Source organism: Tachysurus vachellii, chromosome 13 (genome assembly GCF_030014155.1).
Source record: "Tachysurus vachellii isolate PV-2020 chromosome 13, HZAU_Pvac_v1, whole genome shotgun sequence".
NCBI lineage: Eukaryota > Metazoa > Chordata > Actinopteri > Siluriformes > Bagridae > Tachysurus > Tachysurus vachellii.
The window spans coordinates 14,218,850-14,232,607 of NC_083472.1; the positions used below are offsets into that span (position 1 = coordinate 14,218,850).

The 13,758-nt window shown below is 36.8% G+C and overlaps 1 protein-coding gene across 2 annotated transcripts in view; it reads left to right on the forward strand.

Moving 5' to 3' along the window:
* The first annotated feature begins 3,827 nt into the window (after nucleotides 1-3,827).
* Nucleotides 3,828-13,758, forward strand: part of rnf145a (ring finger protein 145a) — a 34,744-nt gene continuing 24,813 nt past the window's right edge. For both annotated transcript variants that reach the window (XR_009649398.1, XM_060885497.1), the window contains exon 1: nucleotides 3,828-4,055. The gene's annotated coding sequence lies outside the window, so the exon portion shown is untranslated. The remainder of the gene's footprint in view (nucleotides 4,056-13,758) is intronic.

A 13,758-nucleotide genomic window follows, 5' to 3' on the forward strand; every position in this document is an offset into this window, starting at 1 on the left:
CTGTGCTATGCAACTGCTGTGCTGTGCTATTTTGGAGATATAGGGGATGTTTGATATTGGCCTATAGTTAGACAGCTGGCCTGGATCAAGGTCAGGTTATTTAATTAGAGGTTTGATAAGAGCTAGCTTAAAAGATTTCAGCACATAGCCAGTGCTAAGGGAAGAATTTATTATTTTAAAGAAACACATGGAAAATGGATAATGGGTGACCCGAGGTAGTTCAGATAAGCGGTAGAAGATGAATGAATGAATAATACTTGATACTGCTTAATTATTAATAGTGGTAGCAGGAGAAAAATCTCCTTCTGAATGTGAGCAAGACAAAGGAGTTGATAGTGACCAGTACTGTATGAAGCAGGAGAAAAACTACCAGCCACTCATAATCAATGGTAGGCCACTGCTGCATCTTTGGTTTCATGGAGACGTTACTCAGCGACAGAGTTCCGGATGCCGCCATTCAGCTAGGCGGGCTCACCTGATTTTGTGCTGACAGAAATGTAGCTCTGTGTGGTAAGGTTTGCGGTGGTGTTTTTAACACGGAATGGTGTAAGAACTGTGGGCTTATTTCTAGTTACTGCTCATCACTAGTTGATTTTGGGACTGTTAGATGCAGGCCATTTTATTTACCAAGGGAATTCACCATGGTTTTCAATGTCAGAGTGAACATTTTTCCCCAGCGCTAATGGTAAAGAGGCTCTATTATTGCCCCTTTTCCACCAAGGCAGTTTGAGTGCTGGTTCGGAGCCAGAGCCTAATTTGAAACCAGTTCTTTGTTTTTCGACACCCAAAGCACCGACTCTGAACCAGGAAAAGTGGGTCTTATGTAGCACCAAAACATTGCTGGTCTAGACTTAAGAACCGCTTATGTCAGGGACTGGGGTGGGGTTACTGTTAGTGCCTTTGATAATGTACAAAAATTATACAAATTACATATAGCTGCACGTACATGTTGGATTTGCTGCGTTTGGATGCCAATGTAGCTTCGCAAAGCCATGAGCATTAACAGTAAAGCAACATCCGCCATTGTTGATGTTGTGTTTGTGTTTGCCGCTGCTGCGCTAACATTGCTGGGAAAGATGAGACGTATACAGTTACGTAACACTTGTCTCTGTGATGGCTCTCCATGGAAAGGCAAACCGGTTCTTAGAAGGCTTGCCAGTGGTACCAGATATGAACGAGCACCAGCACTAGCTCAGAACCAGCACCCGGTTCTTTCTGGTGGAAAAGGGGCATAAGAGCACACAGTCACACATTCAACTGTGTAGACTACACTGAACTGCACCAAATAAGCACACTCACCCAATTTACATCCATGTCTACAGCACCACCTATATCAAACTGTTTCATGCTGATTTGCACACTGTTTTTGCTATCATTACACTCATTACAATACCTCATATAACTGTTGCTATTCTATTAAGTGTTCATTCCTGTATTTTTCACATGTACTGTAGAATATACAGTGCATATACTAGTGTTTTGTAGTGTTTTGTATTGTTTGTTTGCATAGACCCATAGGTTGCACAGATCCACTTTATTTGACTAAGACTACAGTAACTTACTATAAGTCTTTAGCTTTGTGTTGCTCAATGTAGCTCTATTTTTGTTCTCTATAACTCTATATAAAATTAAAACTATATCCAGTTTGTAAATAAAATGAAGAACATTAAAGAAGACTCTTCTTTTTGTCAGTAATCACAGAAGTTGAAATCACCAACCCAGCCGATCTCCACAAGTCCCAGGACAAGGCATTACTACCTGCTGCATTACTACCCCCACATCACTGCCTGTGCCTGTCACCACAATACCACCACACCCTCTATGATTAAAAATCCTGACATCAGCAGGTTATTTTCAATATTAAATATAGATTTTTGCCAAATTAAATCATAGATACATACTAAAGACAATACTGTCCACAAACAAAAACCAGCTTCTTTTTCAAAGTTTTCTTTTTGGTCAAAATAAAATTACAAATTCTAAAGGGAAACTAGGGGGATTGGATGACTCTAGGGGAATTCATGAGGTACAGACTGAAGGAGAGTGTGAGGACTGCATACTGATAGTGTGAATGGCACCACCTGACTTCCCACAATCAGGCATCAGGAAAATAGATAGCATCATGAGGAACGAGGGTTATCTGAAAATATGAAGCAAAACCTCCAGACAACAGCCAGAATGTGGCTTGCAGTTGGACAATGATCCTAAGCATATGTCCAAAGATCTGCTAAAATGGCCAGTAAATAGAAAGGAAACAGTAGCAAGCAGTACCTAAGTGCGGTAACAAAACAGTAGTCTGTCCACCTTTGTACAGCAATTCATATGAACCTACATATCGTCGCTGTCAGGCGTAATCCTCGTATCTCCAAAACTGTCATTTTTCAGGAAATTAAAAAAACGCCCTACCTTATCTGCAGTGCACAGGGTTTATTCCGCGTTGCAGTGGATTGTCTTGCACTAAATTCCTGTCCTCAGACAAGCACCAAAACTAGCGGGGGTCAAGAATTTTTTTTCTTTGAGCCCAGTGTTTTGAAGACATTTACCTCAGAAGATGTGTTGATTCGTTTCGACTCTTCTTGAGGAGAAATATGCCGTGAAGCTCTCCCGCGGAGTGAGGAAGAGGTGGACAGTTGAAGTGTCCAATGGAGTTGTGAGATTTGTGCTCAAGCTATTTTCAAGACATTAGATTGGTTAATAACTTGTAAAAATAACAGACCCACGTGGGGACTGACCAATAGCTTCGATATGTGAAAAAATATGAAATTGACCAAATTTGGACATACAAGGTTTCCGCCCGACAGCAACGATATGGAGAGTAGTCATTATTTGTGAATGTTGACAACACTGAATTGTATTGGATGGATTTGTGTGTTCAGGTTCAAAAAAATTGTACGGTCGTGGCGTACAGTAAGAACAACAGGGTTACAACACGTTTTACACCTGATTTAAAAGCAATTAGGAGGTTTGGTTTTCCCACACTCATATTTTAAGCTTATTATTTGACCAAACAGTGCTATGGAAATTCCTGTGGCAATGTAGAGTACATGTTTTAGTTTGTGTGGTGGTGTTTACTGTGGACTTTCTCAGAGCACACGACTAATTTGGGGTTCTTACTAAAAAAAATCTAATAAATTCATAGATAAATTTCACAATTTAGATTTTCCTTAGAAATCTTGCTATAGGGTCTGAGCACATTATTTTTACGATTGAAATATGCACGAGATATAAACTTTCCTATGTTTAAATACAGTGGTACCCCGCTTATCGACCGGGTCGGACAACGACCTTTTCGCTTAGTGAACAGTTTTTCGACCGAAATTTGCACCCGCTGAACGACCAAATCACCACTTATCGACCTCGACCCACGTGGCGTGAGGGGAAGGATCTTCCCAGTCTCGCCTCAGCCTTGTGGAGAGAGCATCTATCGTAAATTAAACTTCACTTTGTGAACAATATTAGTGTTATTTAGCGGTCAATATAACAATTTTGTGCCTGTATATTGTATATACAATACTTTGTTTAAAGTGTACAATATTATTTATGTACCTGTATTATTTTATGTATTATTTACTATTAATACTGCTAAAAACGGGGCAAAAATTATTAATTATTGGGTATCGGTGTAGGTCGGGAACGGATTAATTGGGTATCCATTATTTCTTATGGGATAATTACATTCGCTCTTCGACCTTTTCGCATTTCGACCGGATTTAAGGAACGGATTAAGATCGATAAGCGGGGTACCATTGTATTAACTTACATGGACACGTCCCGTATTTCCTCTCTCTGTCGCTCGCTCTCCAGCGCCCCCTACCACCGTGTAATCCGCGTTCGCAGGAGTGCGCATGCTCAGTTGCGTCGCCAATTCCTCTACTCCTCTCTATAATGGCTGCGGGATGAAGCGAGCAGAGTCGAGGTCTTCATGTCTCTTCTAGCTATGGATGTCGCTTTCTTGAGCCCGCTACACGATATATTGCCCTTCAAGCATGCCTGACATTCGACCGGAGAAACCTCGCGAATCTTAGTCTAAAGGAGTTGCGGTGGTTATTAGTTCTGTAAGTGGATTATTTTTTTCGGTTCTGCAAAAACGGTTGATTCAGCAGGGACTAGCAGTGCTCCCATGTTTGGCTTTGTTATACGACTAGGTTACTAGAGTTCATATGAGCATCTACACACAAGACGCGTTAGAACGTTAACACCGGTGTTGGTCTGAACGTTATTAGCGCATTGTTTAGCAGTTTTACTCGCACTTAAACAGGATTTTGGTGATACTAAGGTCGTACTTTGTATTAGACGTTTTTTTTTTTAGCATCTCTCGCTAGGTCTAAGCTGTAAATGTCACTACAGAGAGTTTGTCTTTCTGACCGTGTAGAAAGCTACAGAATGCTTTTAGCCCATTGTACTATGGTTTGTTTTTATTTATGCCAGGATTGCAGGCTGTTTATTTAAAAATACTGCAACAGGCGTATTCTGCTTCAGATTTCTATAGAATTGGACGGTTGAATTTTTAATGAGTACGAGGTTACTAGAGTTCATTGGCATTTTCTGATTATGTAGCCCAAAGGCAACAGGTAAAGAACAATAATACTTCGGCGAAATCGCTAGCAATAAAGCACAATACAGTGTGGAATGAACACTAGCCACGTTGATTTGTGTTTATATGAACATGGCTGGACACACTGAAGGTGGTACCAGTTGCACTGTTAATCAAGACTCATCACACATGTAGCATTGTTTACATTATAGCTACAGTGTTTGTGTAAGACTGGTCAACTATAAAGGCCACTGCTGGGTAGGTTAAGGTTTCACATCCCAGCAAAGGTGCTTGACCATTTTTTATGATGTCTGTAATGTACACATGAAATGTAAGTGACTAAAAAACAAAGGAATGAAACTTTCATTGACTAATTTACTTGGCGGTGTCAGGAAAGCAGTCCATGCCTTGTTGGTGTGATATGGCCATGCACGCACGGAGCAGAGAAGCATCTCTGTTCAAATTGTGAAACCAATAATGATTTTATGCACAGTGACATTAAACACACTCTTTTTCATTATAAACTTGCTCCTGCCATCATGAGCCCCATCTAAAATTCCAACAACTCCATACATTCAAAATTGATTGCTAATCTAAAAAAAAACATTTTAGAAGATTTCACAAAACACCTTTCAGAAGGTTTAATTGCTACGGGACAGGTTCTTAAAATTCAATCACTGTAACAAGTATAATATGGAAAAAAGTGTTAGTACTCTCATATGATCTCGGGTAGTACATAAGTATAAGATTTGGGATGAAACAAGGTATTTATTTTGTTAGTGGAGGTAGTTGGATTGGGAAATTTGTACTTTTATTTTATTTTATTTCTGAGCTACGGTAGTGCTTGTTTGTCTGAATGTGAATGTAAAATTACTAACACAAAATCATTTGTCATTATTCTAATATTAAATTGTAAAAATAAATAAATAAAACAAAAAGGGGGAGATATTGAGTTTCTTTCTCAATCCTATTTGTAAGTCAAGCAAAATGCATGTTTTTCTACCACTGACTTGGGGATCCATGTTACACTTACATCTTTAAAGTATGTGCCAGCTTAGCATTGGTTGATCATTATCCACGATACTGTCGGATACTCTCAGCCCTTTATCAGCAAGGGTGCCACTGTAAAGTCGATAAGCACAGAAACATGACATGTTAACATACATACCAAATACGATCTTGTTAGTCTAAATGGACTATTTTTATTCAATGATAGGTTGCTATTATATTGTGCTACCACACATGCACTTTCATAGGTTTAGTTAGGTAGGACTACCCTTTGGGGATACAGGGTTTTTTTGTTATTCAATTTCAGATGGTGATCATGATCACTTATTTTTGGTGTCAGTATCGCATCCTGGCAGCCCTTTGGTAATATATTACACATATTGATAATGGATATACTAGTAGGCTTACTGTACAATGTTTAACTCCTAATTTGTTATTTACAGAATAAAAACTGTCAAATTTATGAATTAGGCAATGCATATGCAAGTATTCTAATATAATGGTAATATAATATAAATTCTAATATAATGGTCTGTTGGCTAACTTTCTAACAAATCTGGCTACTTGTTTGCACAATATAATAAGTCTAAGGGTGGCTAACTTTGATGTGCCCCTTTTCAGCCTAAGATCACATTTATGGCAATTTTTTTTATATATCACTAAATCATATTAGGCCCATTTCCTGTCTTATATTTTGATCTGTTTTCACAACCGTATGATTCATAGGCGAATTGTGTTGGAAGTACTATTTGTTTTCATTTTACATTTTATCATTGTTTATTCATACTTTGAGCCTATTCACTGCTTTGTTTTTTCACCACGGTGAATCATTTGTATTACAAATGATGTAAAAGAAAATATGAAAATGAAAATATGGTATGAAAAGCATTATATTTTTTATTGGGATAATCCCCTATTATAAGGAAAAGCTGGAAACCTTACATACAGCTTTATTCTGCAGGTGCCTGTTAGATCATCGTCATATAGGGTAATGTTTGCAAAAGTCTACTTTAGCCGACTGCTGTTTAGGAGATGCTTCACTCCTTGATGGCTTTCTAACACTTTTACACTCCATTCATATTTAAGTGTGTGGTATTTTTTAATTGGATTAATTTTTTTATCAGAGGGACCTATGACATTTGACTGGCATATTTTGGTAGAGATTATCCACTAAAGAAAGAATGAAAGTTGGGCATTTGGAAAATCAAATCCTAAGGGTATCTTTTAGGGACCATCTGCAGAACCAAAAAGTGAGCAGCAAACAGAAGTCCAAGAGGAATTAGGCAGGTCCAAATGGCAAGAGACAGCATAATAGAACTGGGTCAGGATCAGGTACTGACATCATATCAGATTGCAGTTGTGAATACATAGTTCAACAGGTGTCCTGAAGGCAGGCGGACAGACGCATCACAAGGTTTTTATTAAGAGATTTGGCCAAAACCAAATTAAGCGGGTTACACATCCGAGTCAGGTTACTGGCAAGTGGATATAAACTAGATAATGTAAATAAGAGAATGATAAACAGTCATGGGCCATGAGAGTCATGAGAGTTAGTTAGTGGGTGGAAGTGGGCTCATTGCACAAGCAATTCTGCATTCTTTTTAGCAATTCTCCTGAATTTCTGGGTCGTGTTTTACACCTGGGTTGGTAATATTTTAATGTTGTTGTTATGTGACTTTTACCAGATAATAAATAAATATATATATATATATATATATATATAAGAGATAGATAGATAGATAGATAGATAGATAGATAGATATAGATATATTATATATATATATTTTATAGATAGATAGATATATTATATATATATATATATATATATATATATATATATATATATATGGAATTTATTTGCTTATTTGTCTTCTATATGTGTTGCTTTGCAGAAACCTATAACTGTGTGTAATTAGCATAACAGTGCAAGATAGTATCGTATAAAAGATGTAAATAGCTGCAAAGGTCAAGCAAAACAAATAAGTATAGACAACCCTCATTGAAGGAGAGTAGCAGGTCATTAACCACCACCGTCCCCATGCTGGGATGAGGCTTATACAGCCTCACATATTATTTCTGATAGATTTTATGAGTGTTATTTTTGTGTAGATATAGGTAGTACTCAGGCACGATCATATTAATTGTAATAGAGGTTTTAGTTGCTTCAGATCTTTGAACATATGTGTGGCTAATGGATCTGGTAAACAAGTTAATGATATTGATGCACAAATTAGCTTGGTCTCTTAAAGGGGCATTTGAAACTGATAGGGATATATTTTCATCTACATGGTCATTTATCAGAATGTCAAATTAATAGACACTACTTTAGCATTTTGATGGGGTTCATGGTTGTCTTATTCATAGTTAACTCTGATACAGTAGAAGAATCTTAGATTATTTTTATACTATTAGGTTGGAGAACTATGTTGATCTAGCAGCACTAAAATTGTAGCACAACCTTGATAATAATGATCGTCACCTAAGCATTCATTTTGAGGTGACGGACTGGCATCCTAGTTTAATTTAGTTAACGCTGTGATTTATATACATTTTGTGTTATTTAATCCAAATGTTAAATCAGCAGTGTGAACACTGTCATAGGTGAGTCCTATGACATTCTATTCAACCCTTGCTGAGTGTGTAATGGACTGTTCTCAGATGGTCTTGTGGTGGATTATCAAAATAAATATACAACAGTCTCCAACAGTTAATGGTTTGTCTACCGAAACAACCAGATTTGCAATGCAATCTGGATATTCATAAAGAAATTGTATATAATAGGTAGTGGGATTGTCTGGGTAAGGTTGTTTACGTTATGTAATGTTAGAATAAAGAATTATAATGCATCAAATTCATGTCCATGTTTTCATGCCCGATGTATATAACTGTCTGGATGGACTAGATTAGATTAATGCTAAATACTTATTTGGTTTAATCCACATATTAATTAAACACAGTACCTTTTAAAGTCCTAGTAATTATTATTTTAATTTACCATAAGTGCTTTAGATGTAAGAGATCTAATATTCGACAGTCCTTGATTCAGTTCAAAGCTGGTGGTATTGCAATTGATATTTTTGAGTCAAGGAGATTTTATTGTCATTTCAACCGTATATAGCTGTTGCACTACACTGTGAAATGAGACATTATTCCAGGACCAGGGTGCTACATAAAACAAAGACAGAGCTAAGGACTTAAATAAGTCAGTCCTAGATACATAAAGTGCATCTGTGCAACCTGGTGCAAACAGAGCAGGACAAAAGACAAGAAGACAAGTGCAGGACAAAATACAGTGCAAACAAACAACACAAGACAATAAAAGACAATACATGAAGGTGGTGCCAAACAGTCTACATACTGTATATTCTGTAGTGCATATGCAGAAATACTGGAATGAACACTTAGTAGCAGCAGTTATATGAGGTATTGTAATGTATTGTGCAAAACAGCAATCGACTGACAGCATGTGCAAAGAGGAAAAACAGTGTGCAGAACCGCATGTAAAATGTTTGATATGGGTGGTGCTGTATACATGGATGTATATTGGAAAAGTGTGTGTTTAGTGTAGGTCAGTGCAGTCCATACAGTTGTGTGTGTGTTGTGCTAGGTACAGTTCAGTTCAGTTTTTGAGTATTCTGGCTTGTGGAAAGAAACTGTTATACAGTCTTGTCATGAGAGCCTGAATGATTCGGCACCTTTTTCCATATGGCAGTAGGGTGGTGTGTGCATGAGGGGTGTGTGGGGTCATCCACAATGCTGTTTGCTTTGCTGATGCAGCGTGTGGTGTAAATGTCTGTGATATGGGGAGGAGAGACTCCAGTGATCTTCTCAGCTGTCCGCACTATCTGCGATCCAAGATGGTGCAGTTCCTAAACCAGACAGATTTTATCTATATTATTATTATTATTATTATTATTATTATTATTATTATTATTAGAAAATCAAAGATTAAAAATCAGTTGCTTCCAATCAGAGTTTAAACCAAAGAAGTTTTTATGATGTATAATTTGAAGTATGAGAATTAGGGCTGGGCGATATGGCCGAAAACTGTATCACGATCTCAGTGTTTCATATTGGTCGATTTCGATAATTGTTGAACTTTTTTATGACCCATTTAAACATTTTTTTTAAGCTAAACCTTCCTCTCATCCTAATCCTTTCAGTTATTAAGACAGAAATGTCAACAACCAGGAAAACTCAAATAATTAAAATGTAAACATAAGTTTAAAGTCACAATGAACACTTAACAATTATCTCTTAACTTTTAAGGTGCAAAATGAAAGAAAATGTAAGAAATGCTTAATAAAGTGTAGTAAAATAGTGCAAAGTGTTAAATATAAACATAAAGAAACCTGAGAATTTAGTGCAAGTTTAGTGCTAGGAAGTTCACTAGCTGTTCACTGTCTGGTGAATAAAGTGTTTTAAAATATGTGCAGTGTTTTGTAAACACAAAACTGAGGTAGAGTGAGATACATCTGTAATATAAAAAACAAACAGCTATCGAATATTTTAGTAATCGAGTATTCAACAAAAAAATTTCATCTGAGTAATCTGATGAAATGTATTTTTGCTTAATTAAAGAGCAATATTAAATATACAAGAGAAAATAAGACGGGTCTCTTAAAATGAATAACTAATTGGTTTCCTTTTTTAGAAAAATGAACTTTTATTTTTTAAATGCATAGTATGCAATGCATACAACAATATTTTCTATCAAAAATAAACATTTAGATACCCATTGTTTCTCTGTCTGTACTTTTACTGTGAACAATGACAAAGTTGACTGAGAAGAATTAAGTTCATTTAAGTGTCATACATTCTGGGTTTTAAATGAACCCTTTTCTGAGATTCAAAAACAAAAAAATAAATTATTTTCAGATTACTTTTTTAAAGTATCAATACTAAGGCATACATTAAAATAAATAATAATAATAATAATACAAAAATACTGCCTTTAAGTCATGCAACTTAACTTTCAGAACTAAAAGATTCAAAATCTACAGCTCAGGCATAACATACGCCTTTAATTTGGAATGCTTTGTGGTCGGCAAAAATACGGTGGCCGAGAAGTGCAAAACAAATTAACAAATCCGAAAACACATTAACAAATGTGAAAACAAATTAACAAATCCGAAAACACATTAACAAATGTGAAAACACATTAACAAATCTGAAAACACATTAACAAATCCGACAACCCGGAAGAGGTTGGTATAGTTTGTGAATGGAAACTTACCGATCATCGGACAAGACACCTTTCATTCACCTGTATATCTTGAATGACAGGTGTCTTGTCCAATGATTGGTAAGTTTCCATTCACAAATTATACCTACCTCTTCCGGGTTGTCTGAATCGGTGCAAATCAGAATATAAAAGTCAACGTGTGTGCTTTAAAAGTCTTTAAAGGAGCATGTGATTGCAACAAAAAAGGTATCAACATGCTTAGAATTGAGGCTTGCTCTGCGCTTTGAAGAAATGTTTCCAGCTGCTGAAAACAGACGCTCTGATAGTGTCCCAAAACTTGGACATTTTCTGTCGTTTTCTCTTGTTTGTTTCTTTTCTTTGCTCATTTACGTTGTTATCGCGCCCTTACATTTTGCAGCCCGCACGAGCCCTCAAATCAAAAGACCGCTAACTCCTCACGTCTCCTTCCGCTTTTACGTAAGCGCGTTGTCACACACACACACACACAAAATAATTGCACAAGAACGTGACGTGAGCTTTAAAATGAATTAAAAGAGGCTTTGAGGCAGAGGAATTTGCCTCGGATTATTTTTGTAATCGAGTTACTCGAGGAATCGTTTCAGCCCTAGTTATAATATCCAAAAAACTGCCATACTGGCGCGCTGACTTTTCCTCTTTTAGTTACAATTTTCTCGCTCGCTGCGGCTCATTTTCTGCTTATCAGTCGCCGGTTACTGAAGAGGAATCTAGCAGACCAGCATGAGACAACGATATGGCGCAACCAAACATGATACTGTTACATTATTGGCTGTTTGAGTGTCACTCCCCAAGTTGCTAAGTTACCAGAGAGTGAGTGCCTTTGTTAATGCAACCAAACTTGCTTCGCAACCTCTGTTTTCTTCCGACGAAGAATAAAAAGTATCAAACGTCTTATCAAGCACATTTTTTTTCTATCGCGATGCATATCGTTATCGTTTTTATCACCCAGCCCAAATGAGAATTGGAGCAGGCAGATACAGTACAATTCACAAAAATACAGTTTACAAAATCAAATTCAAGAATATGTACAAACTAGTCTTACCTTTATAGGGCAGTAGTTGTTGAACAAGTAAAAAGTTTTGTTTACCTCCTAATTTCCAATGTAACACTTGATTGTCTGTATGGATGGACAGTATGTCCTATACTATAGTGCCTGAAGCACTAATATCGTTTTTTGAACATGTAGCTATAATTCCTTGAAAGACAGAAACAAAATGGAACAAATTGTATGGGATAATATGTATTTGCAAGTTTAGCTGACGCCACAGCTATTTACCTCTGTAAGGCAGGTGAGAAATAGTGATTTAGGGTGTCGGACTGTGTGGGAAGCCTGGTGTTCTTTCGTTACTTGATAGCCTAATGTTCCCTATCAGTCTTTCAAGTTGTGTTACACGGAGTTAAAGACATACATTCATACTAAGTACAGATGTAACCAAAGAGAGTATAATGTTCTTGTGTGCCCTTAGGTAATGTGACAACATCCATATAAATAATGGACAATGTGATACTACTTATGCTCCCTATTACTACATCCAAAAGCAAGGCATTTAAAAAAAAAAAAAACTCACACTAAATTTTGCCAGATATACTGAACTAGCAAGAGAGCATAAAGATCCACAAATGACAGTTTTGAAGCTGTTGGGATTCACAGAGAATCCCAGTGTCTGATTGTATGACAATGCAGTGTGTATTTTTGCATGCATCAGAGAAATCTTGAAGTCATTTATTTAAAATGTAAATGCCATGACTCCTGATCTACCTTGGCAAATCTTTCCACAGTACAAGGGACTAAGGAGTGTATGTGTTTACAATACTGGTATGGCTAAAGGTCCTTTATTTAAAACCCACCATAAACAATCCAAAACTACTGTTTGGTTGACACAGGGATTGTACTGTCTCCTGAACTCTCCTGTTGTGTACTTTGCTCCAAACCAGCAGCTATGACGTGAGCTACAGGGTTATACAGTATGCACTGATATGTAGTTTTGGTTTCACTTCTTGCCTATGCAAGAATGCCTATGCTCTATATGGTTATTTTAATTTTCTTTTAGGGTGGAGAAATACACTACTGAACAAAATTTTAAGACATTGGAGGGAAACATTTAAAAGTATGGGCATTTCGCACTGGTGCATTGTAACCAGGTTGTAAGTACTGCTTTAAAATGCCAAAAGAAGAAACAGGAACAAGAGACAAAAAATAGACAATTTATTAAAAAACTGCATTTAAACTCAAACAGGCTGTTCATCAGCTCATCCAAAGTTTAAGACCATAGCCCAAAAAACCAACAACAGAACTAAAAGTGTCTAAAAAGGTCTTAGTAGTAAGTAGCTCCAGTACTTTGTTGATCACTTCAAATACTCATTCCGGCATGCTTCATGTGACCGTTTCCAGGATGCTGGTGGAAATGTTGCTCCATGTGGTGAAGATGGCTTCACGAAGGGCATCTATGGTCTGGAACTGATCCATTTTTGTAAACTTCCCTTGCCATCCATTCCCAAACATTTTCACTGGGGATTTAGATCAGGGGAATAGACAGGAATAGACAGAAAGAAAAGAGCGCCATTATTCTCCTGGAAGAAGTCTTTCATCAGCTGGGCTTTGTAATCTGCAGCGTTGTCCTGTTGAAATACCCAGTCATTACCAAACAGACAAAGGAACTCAACCTGTTTGAGTTTAAATGCAGTTTTTAATAAATTGCTTAATCTCTATTTATTATTTATTTGTTTAGGAGTGTATATTGGTCTAGCAACAATTAAATTGTTTCTATAGCTGAGAAGGCTCCACTTCTATGCTGTTTGGAATAATACCAATTTAGTCTGAGGAAATTTATGCTAAAATGTTAGTAGTCTGTTTTAAACATGTGATAATTGTGCCTGGTAGCTAGGAATGCTGTGCTTATTCTTACCTGTTTTCTGAATGTTGGATTAATTTTTGGGAATAAAGGACTACATATTAAAATCTGTTGGACACTTTTGTTGTTACATGTGGTTG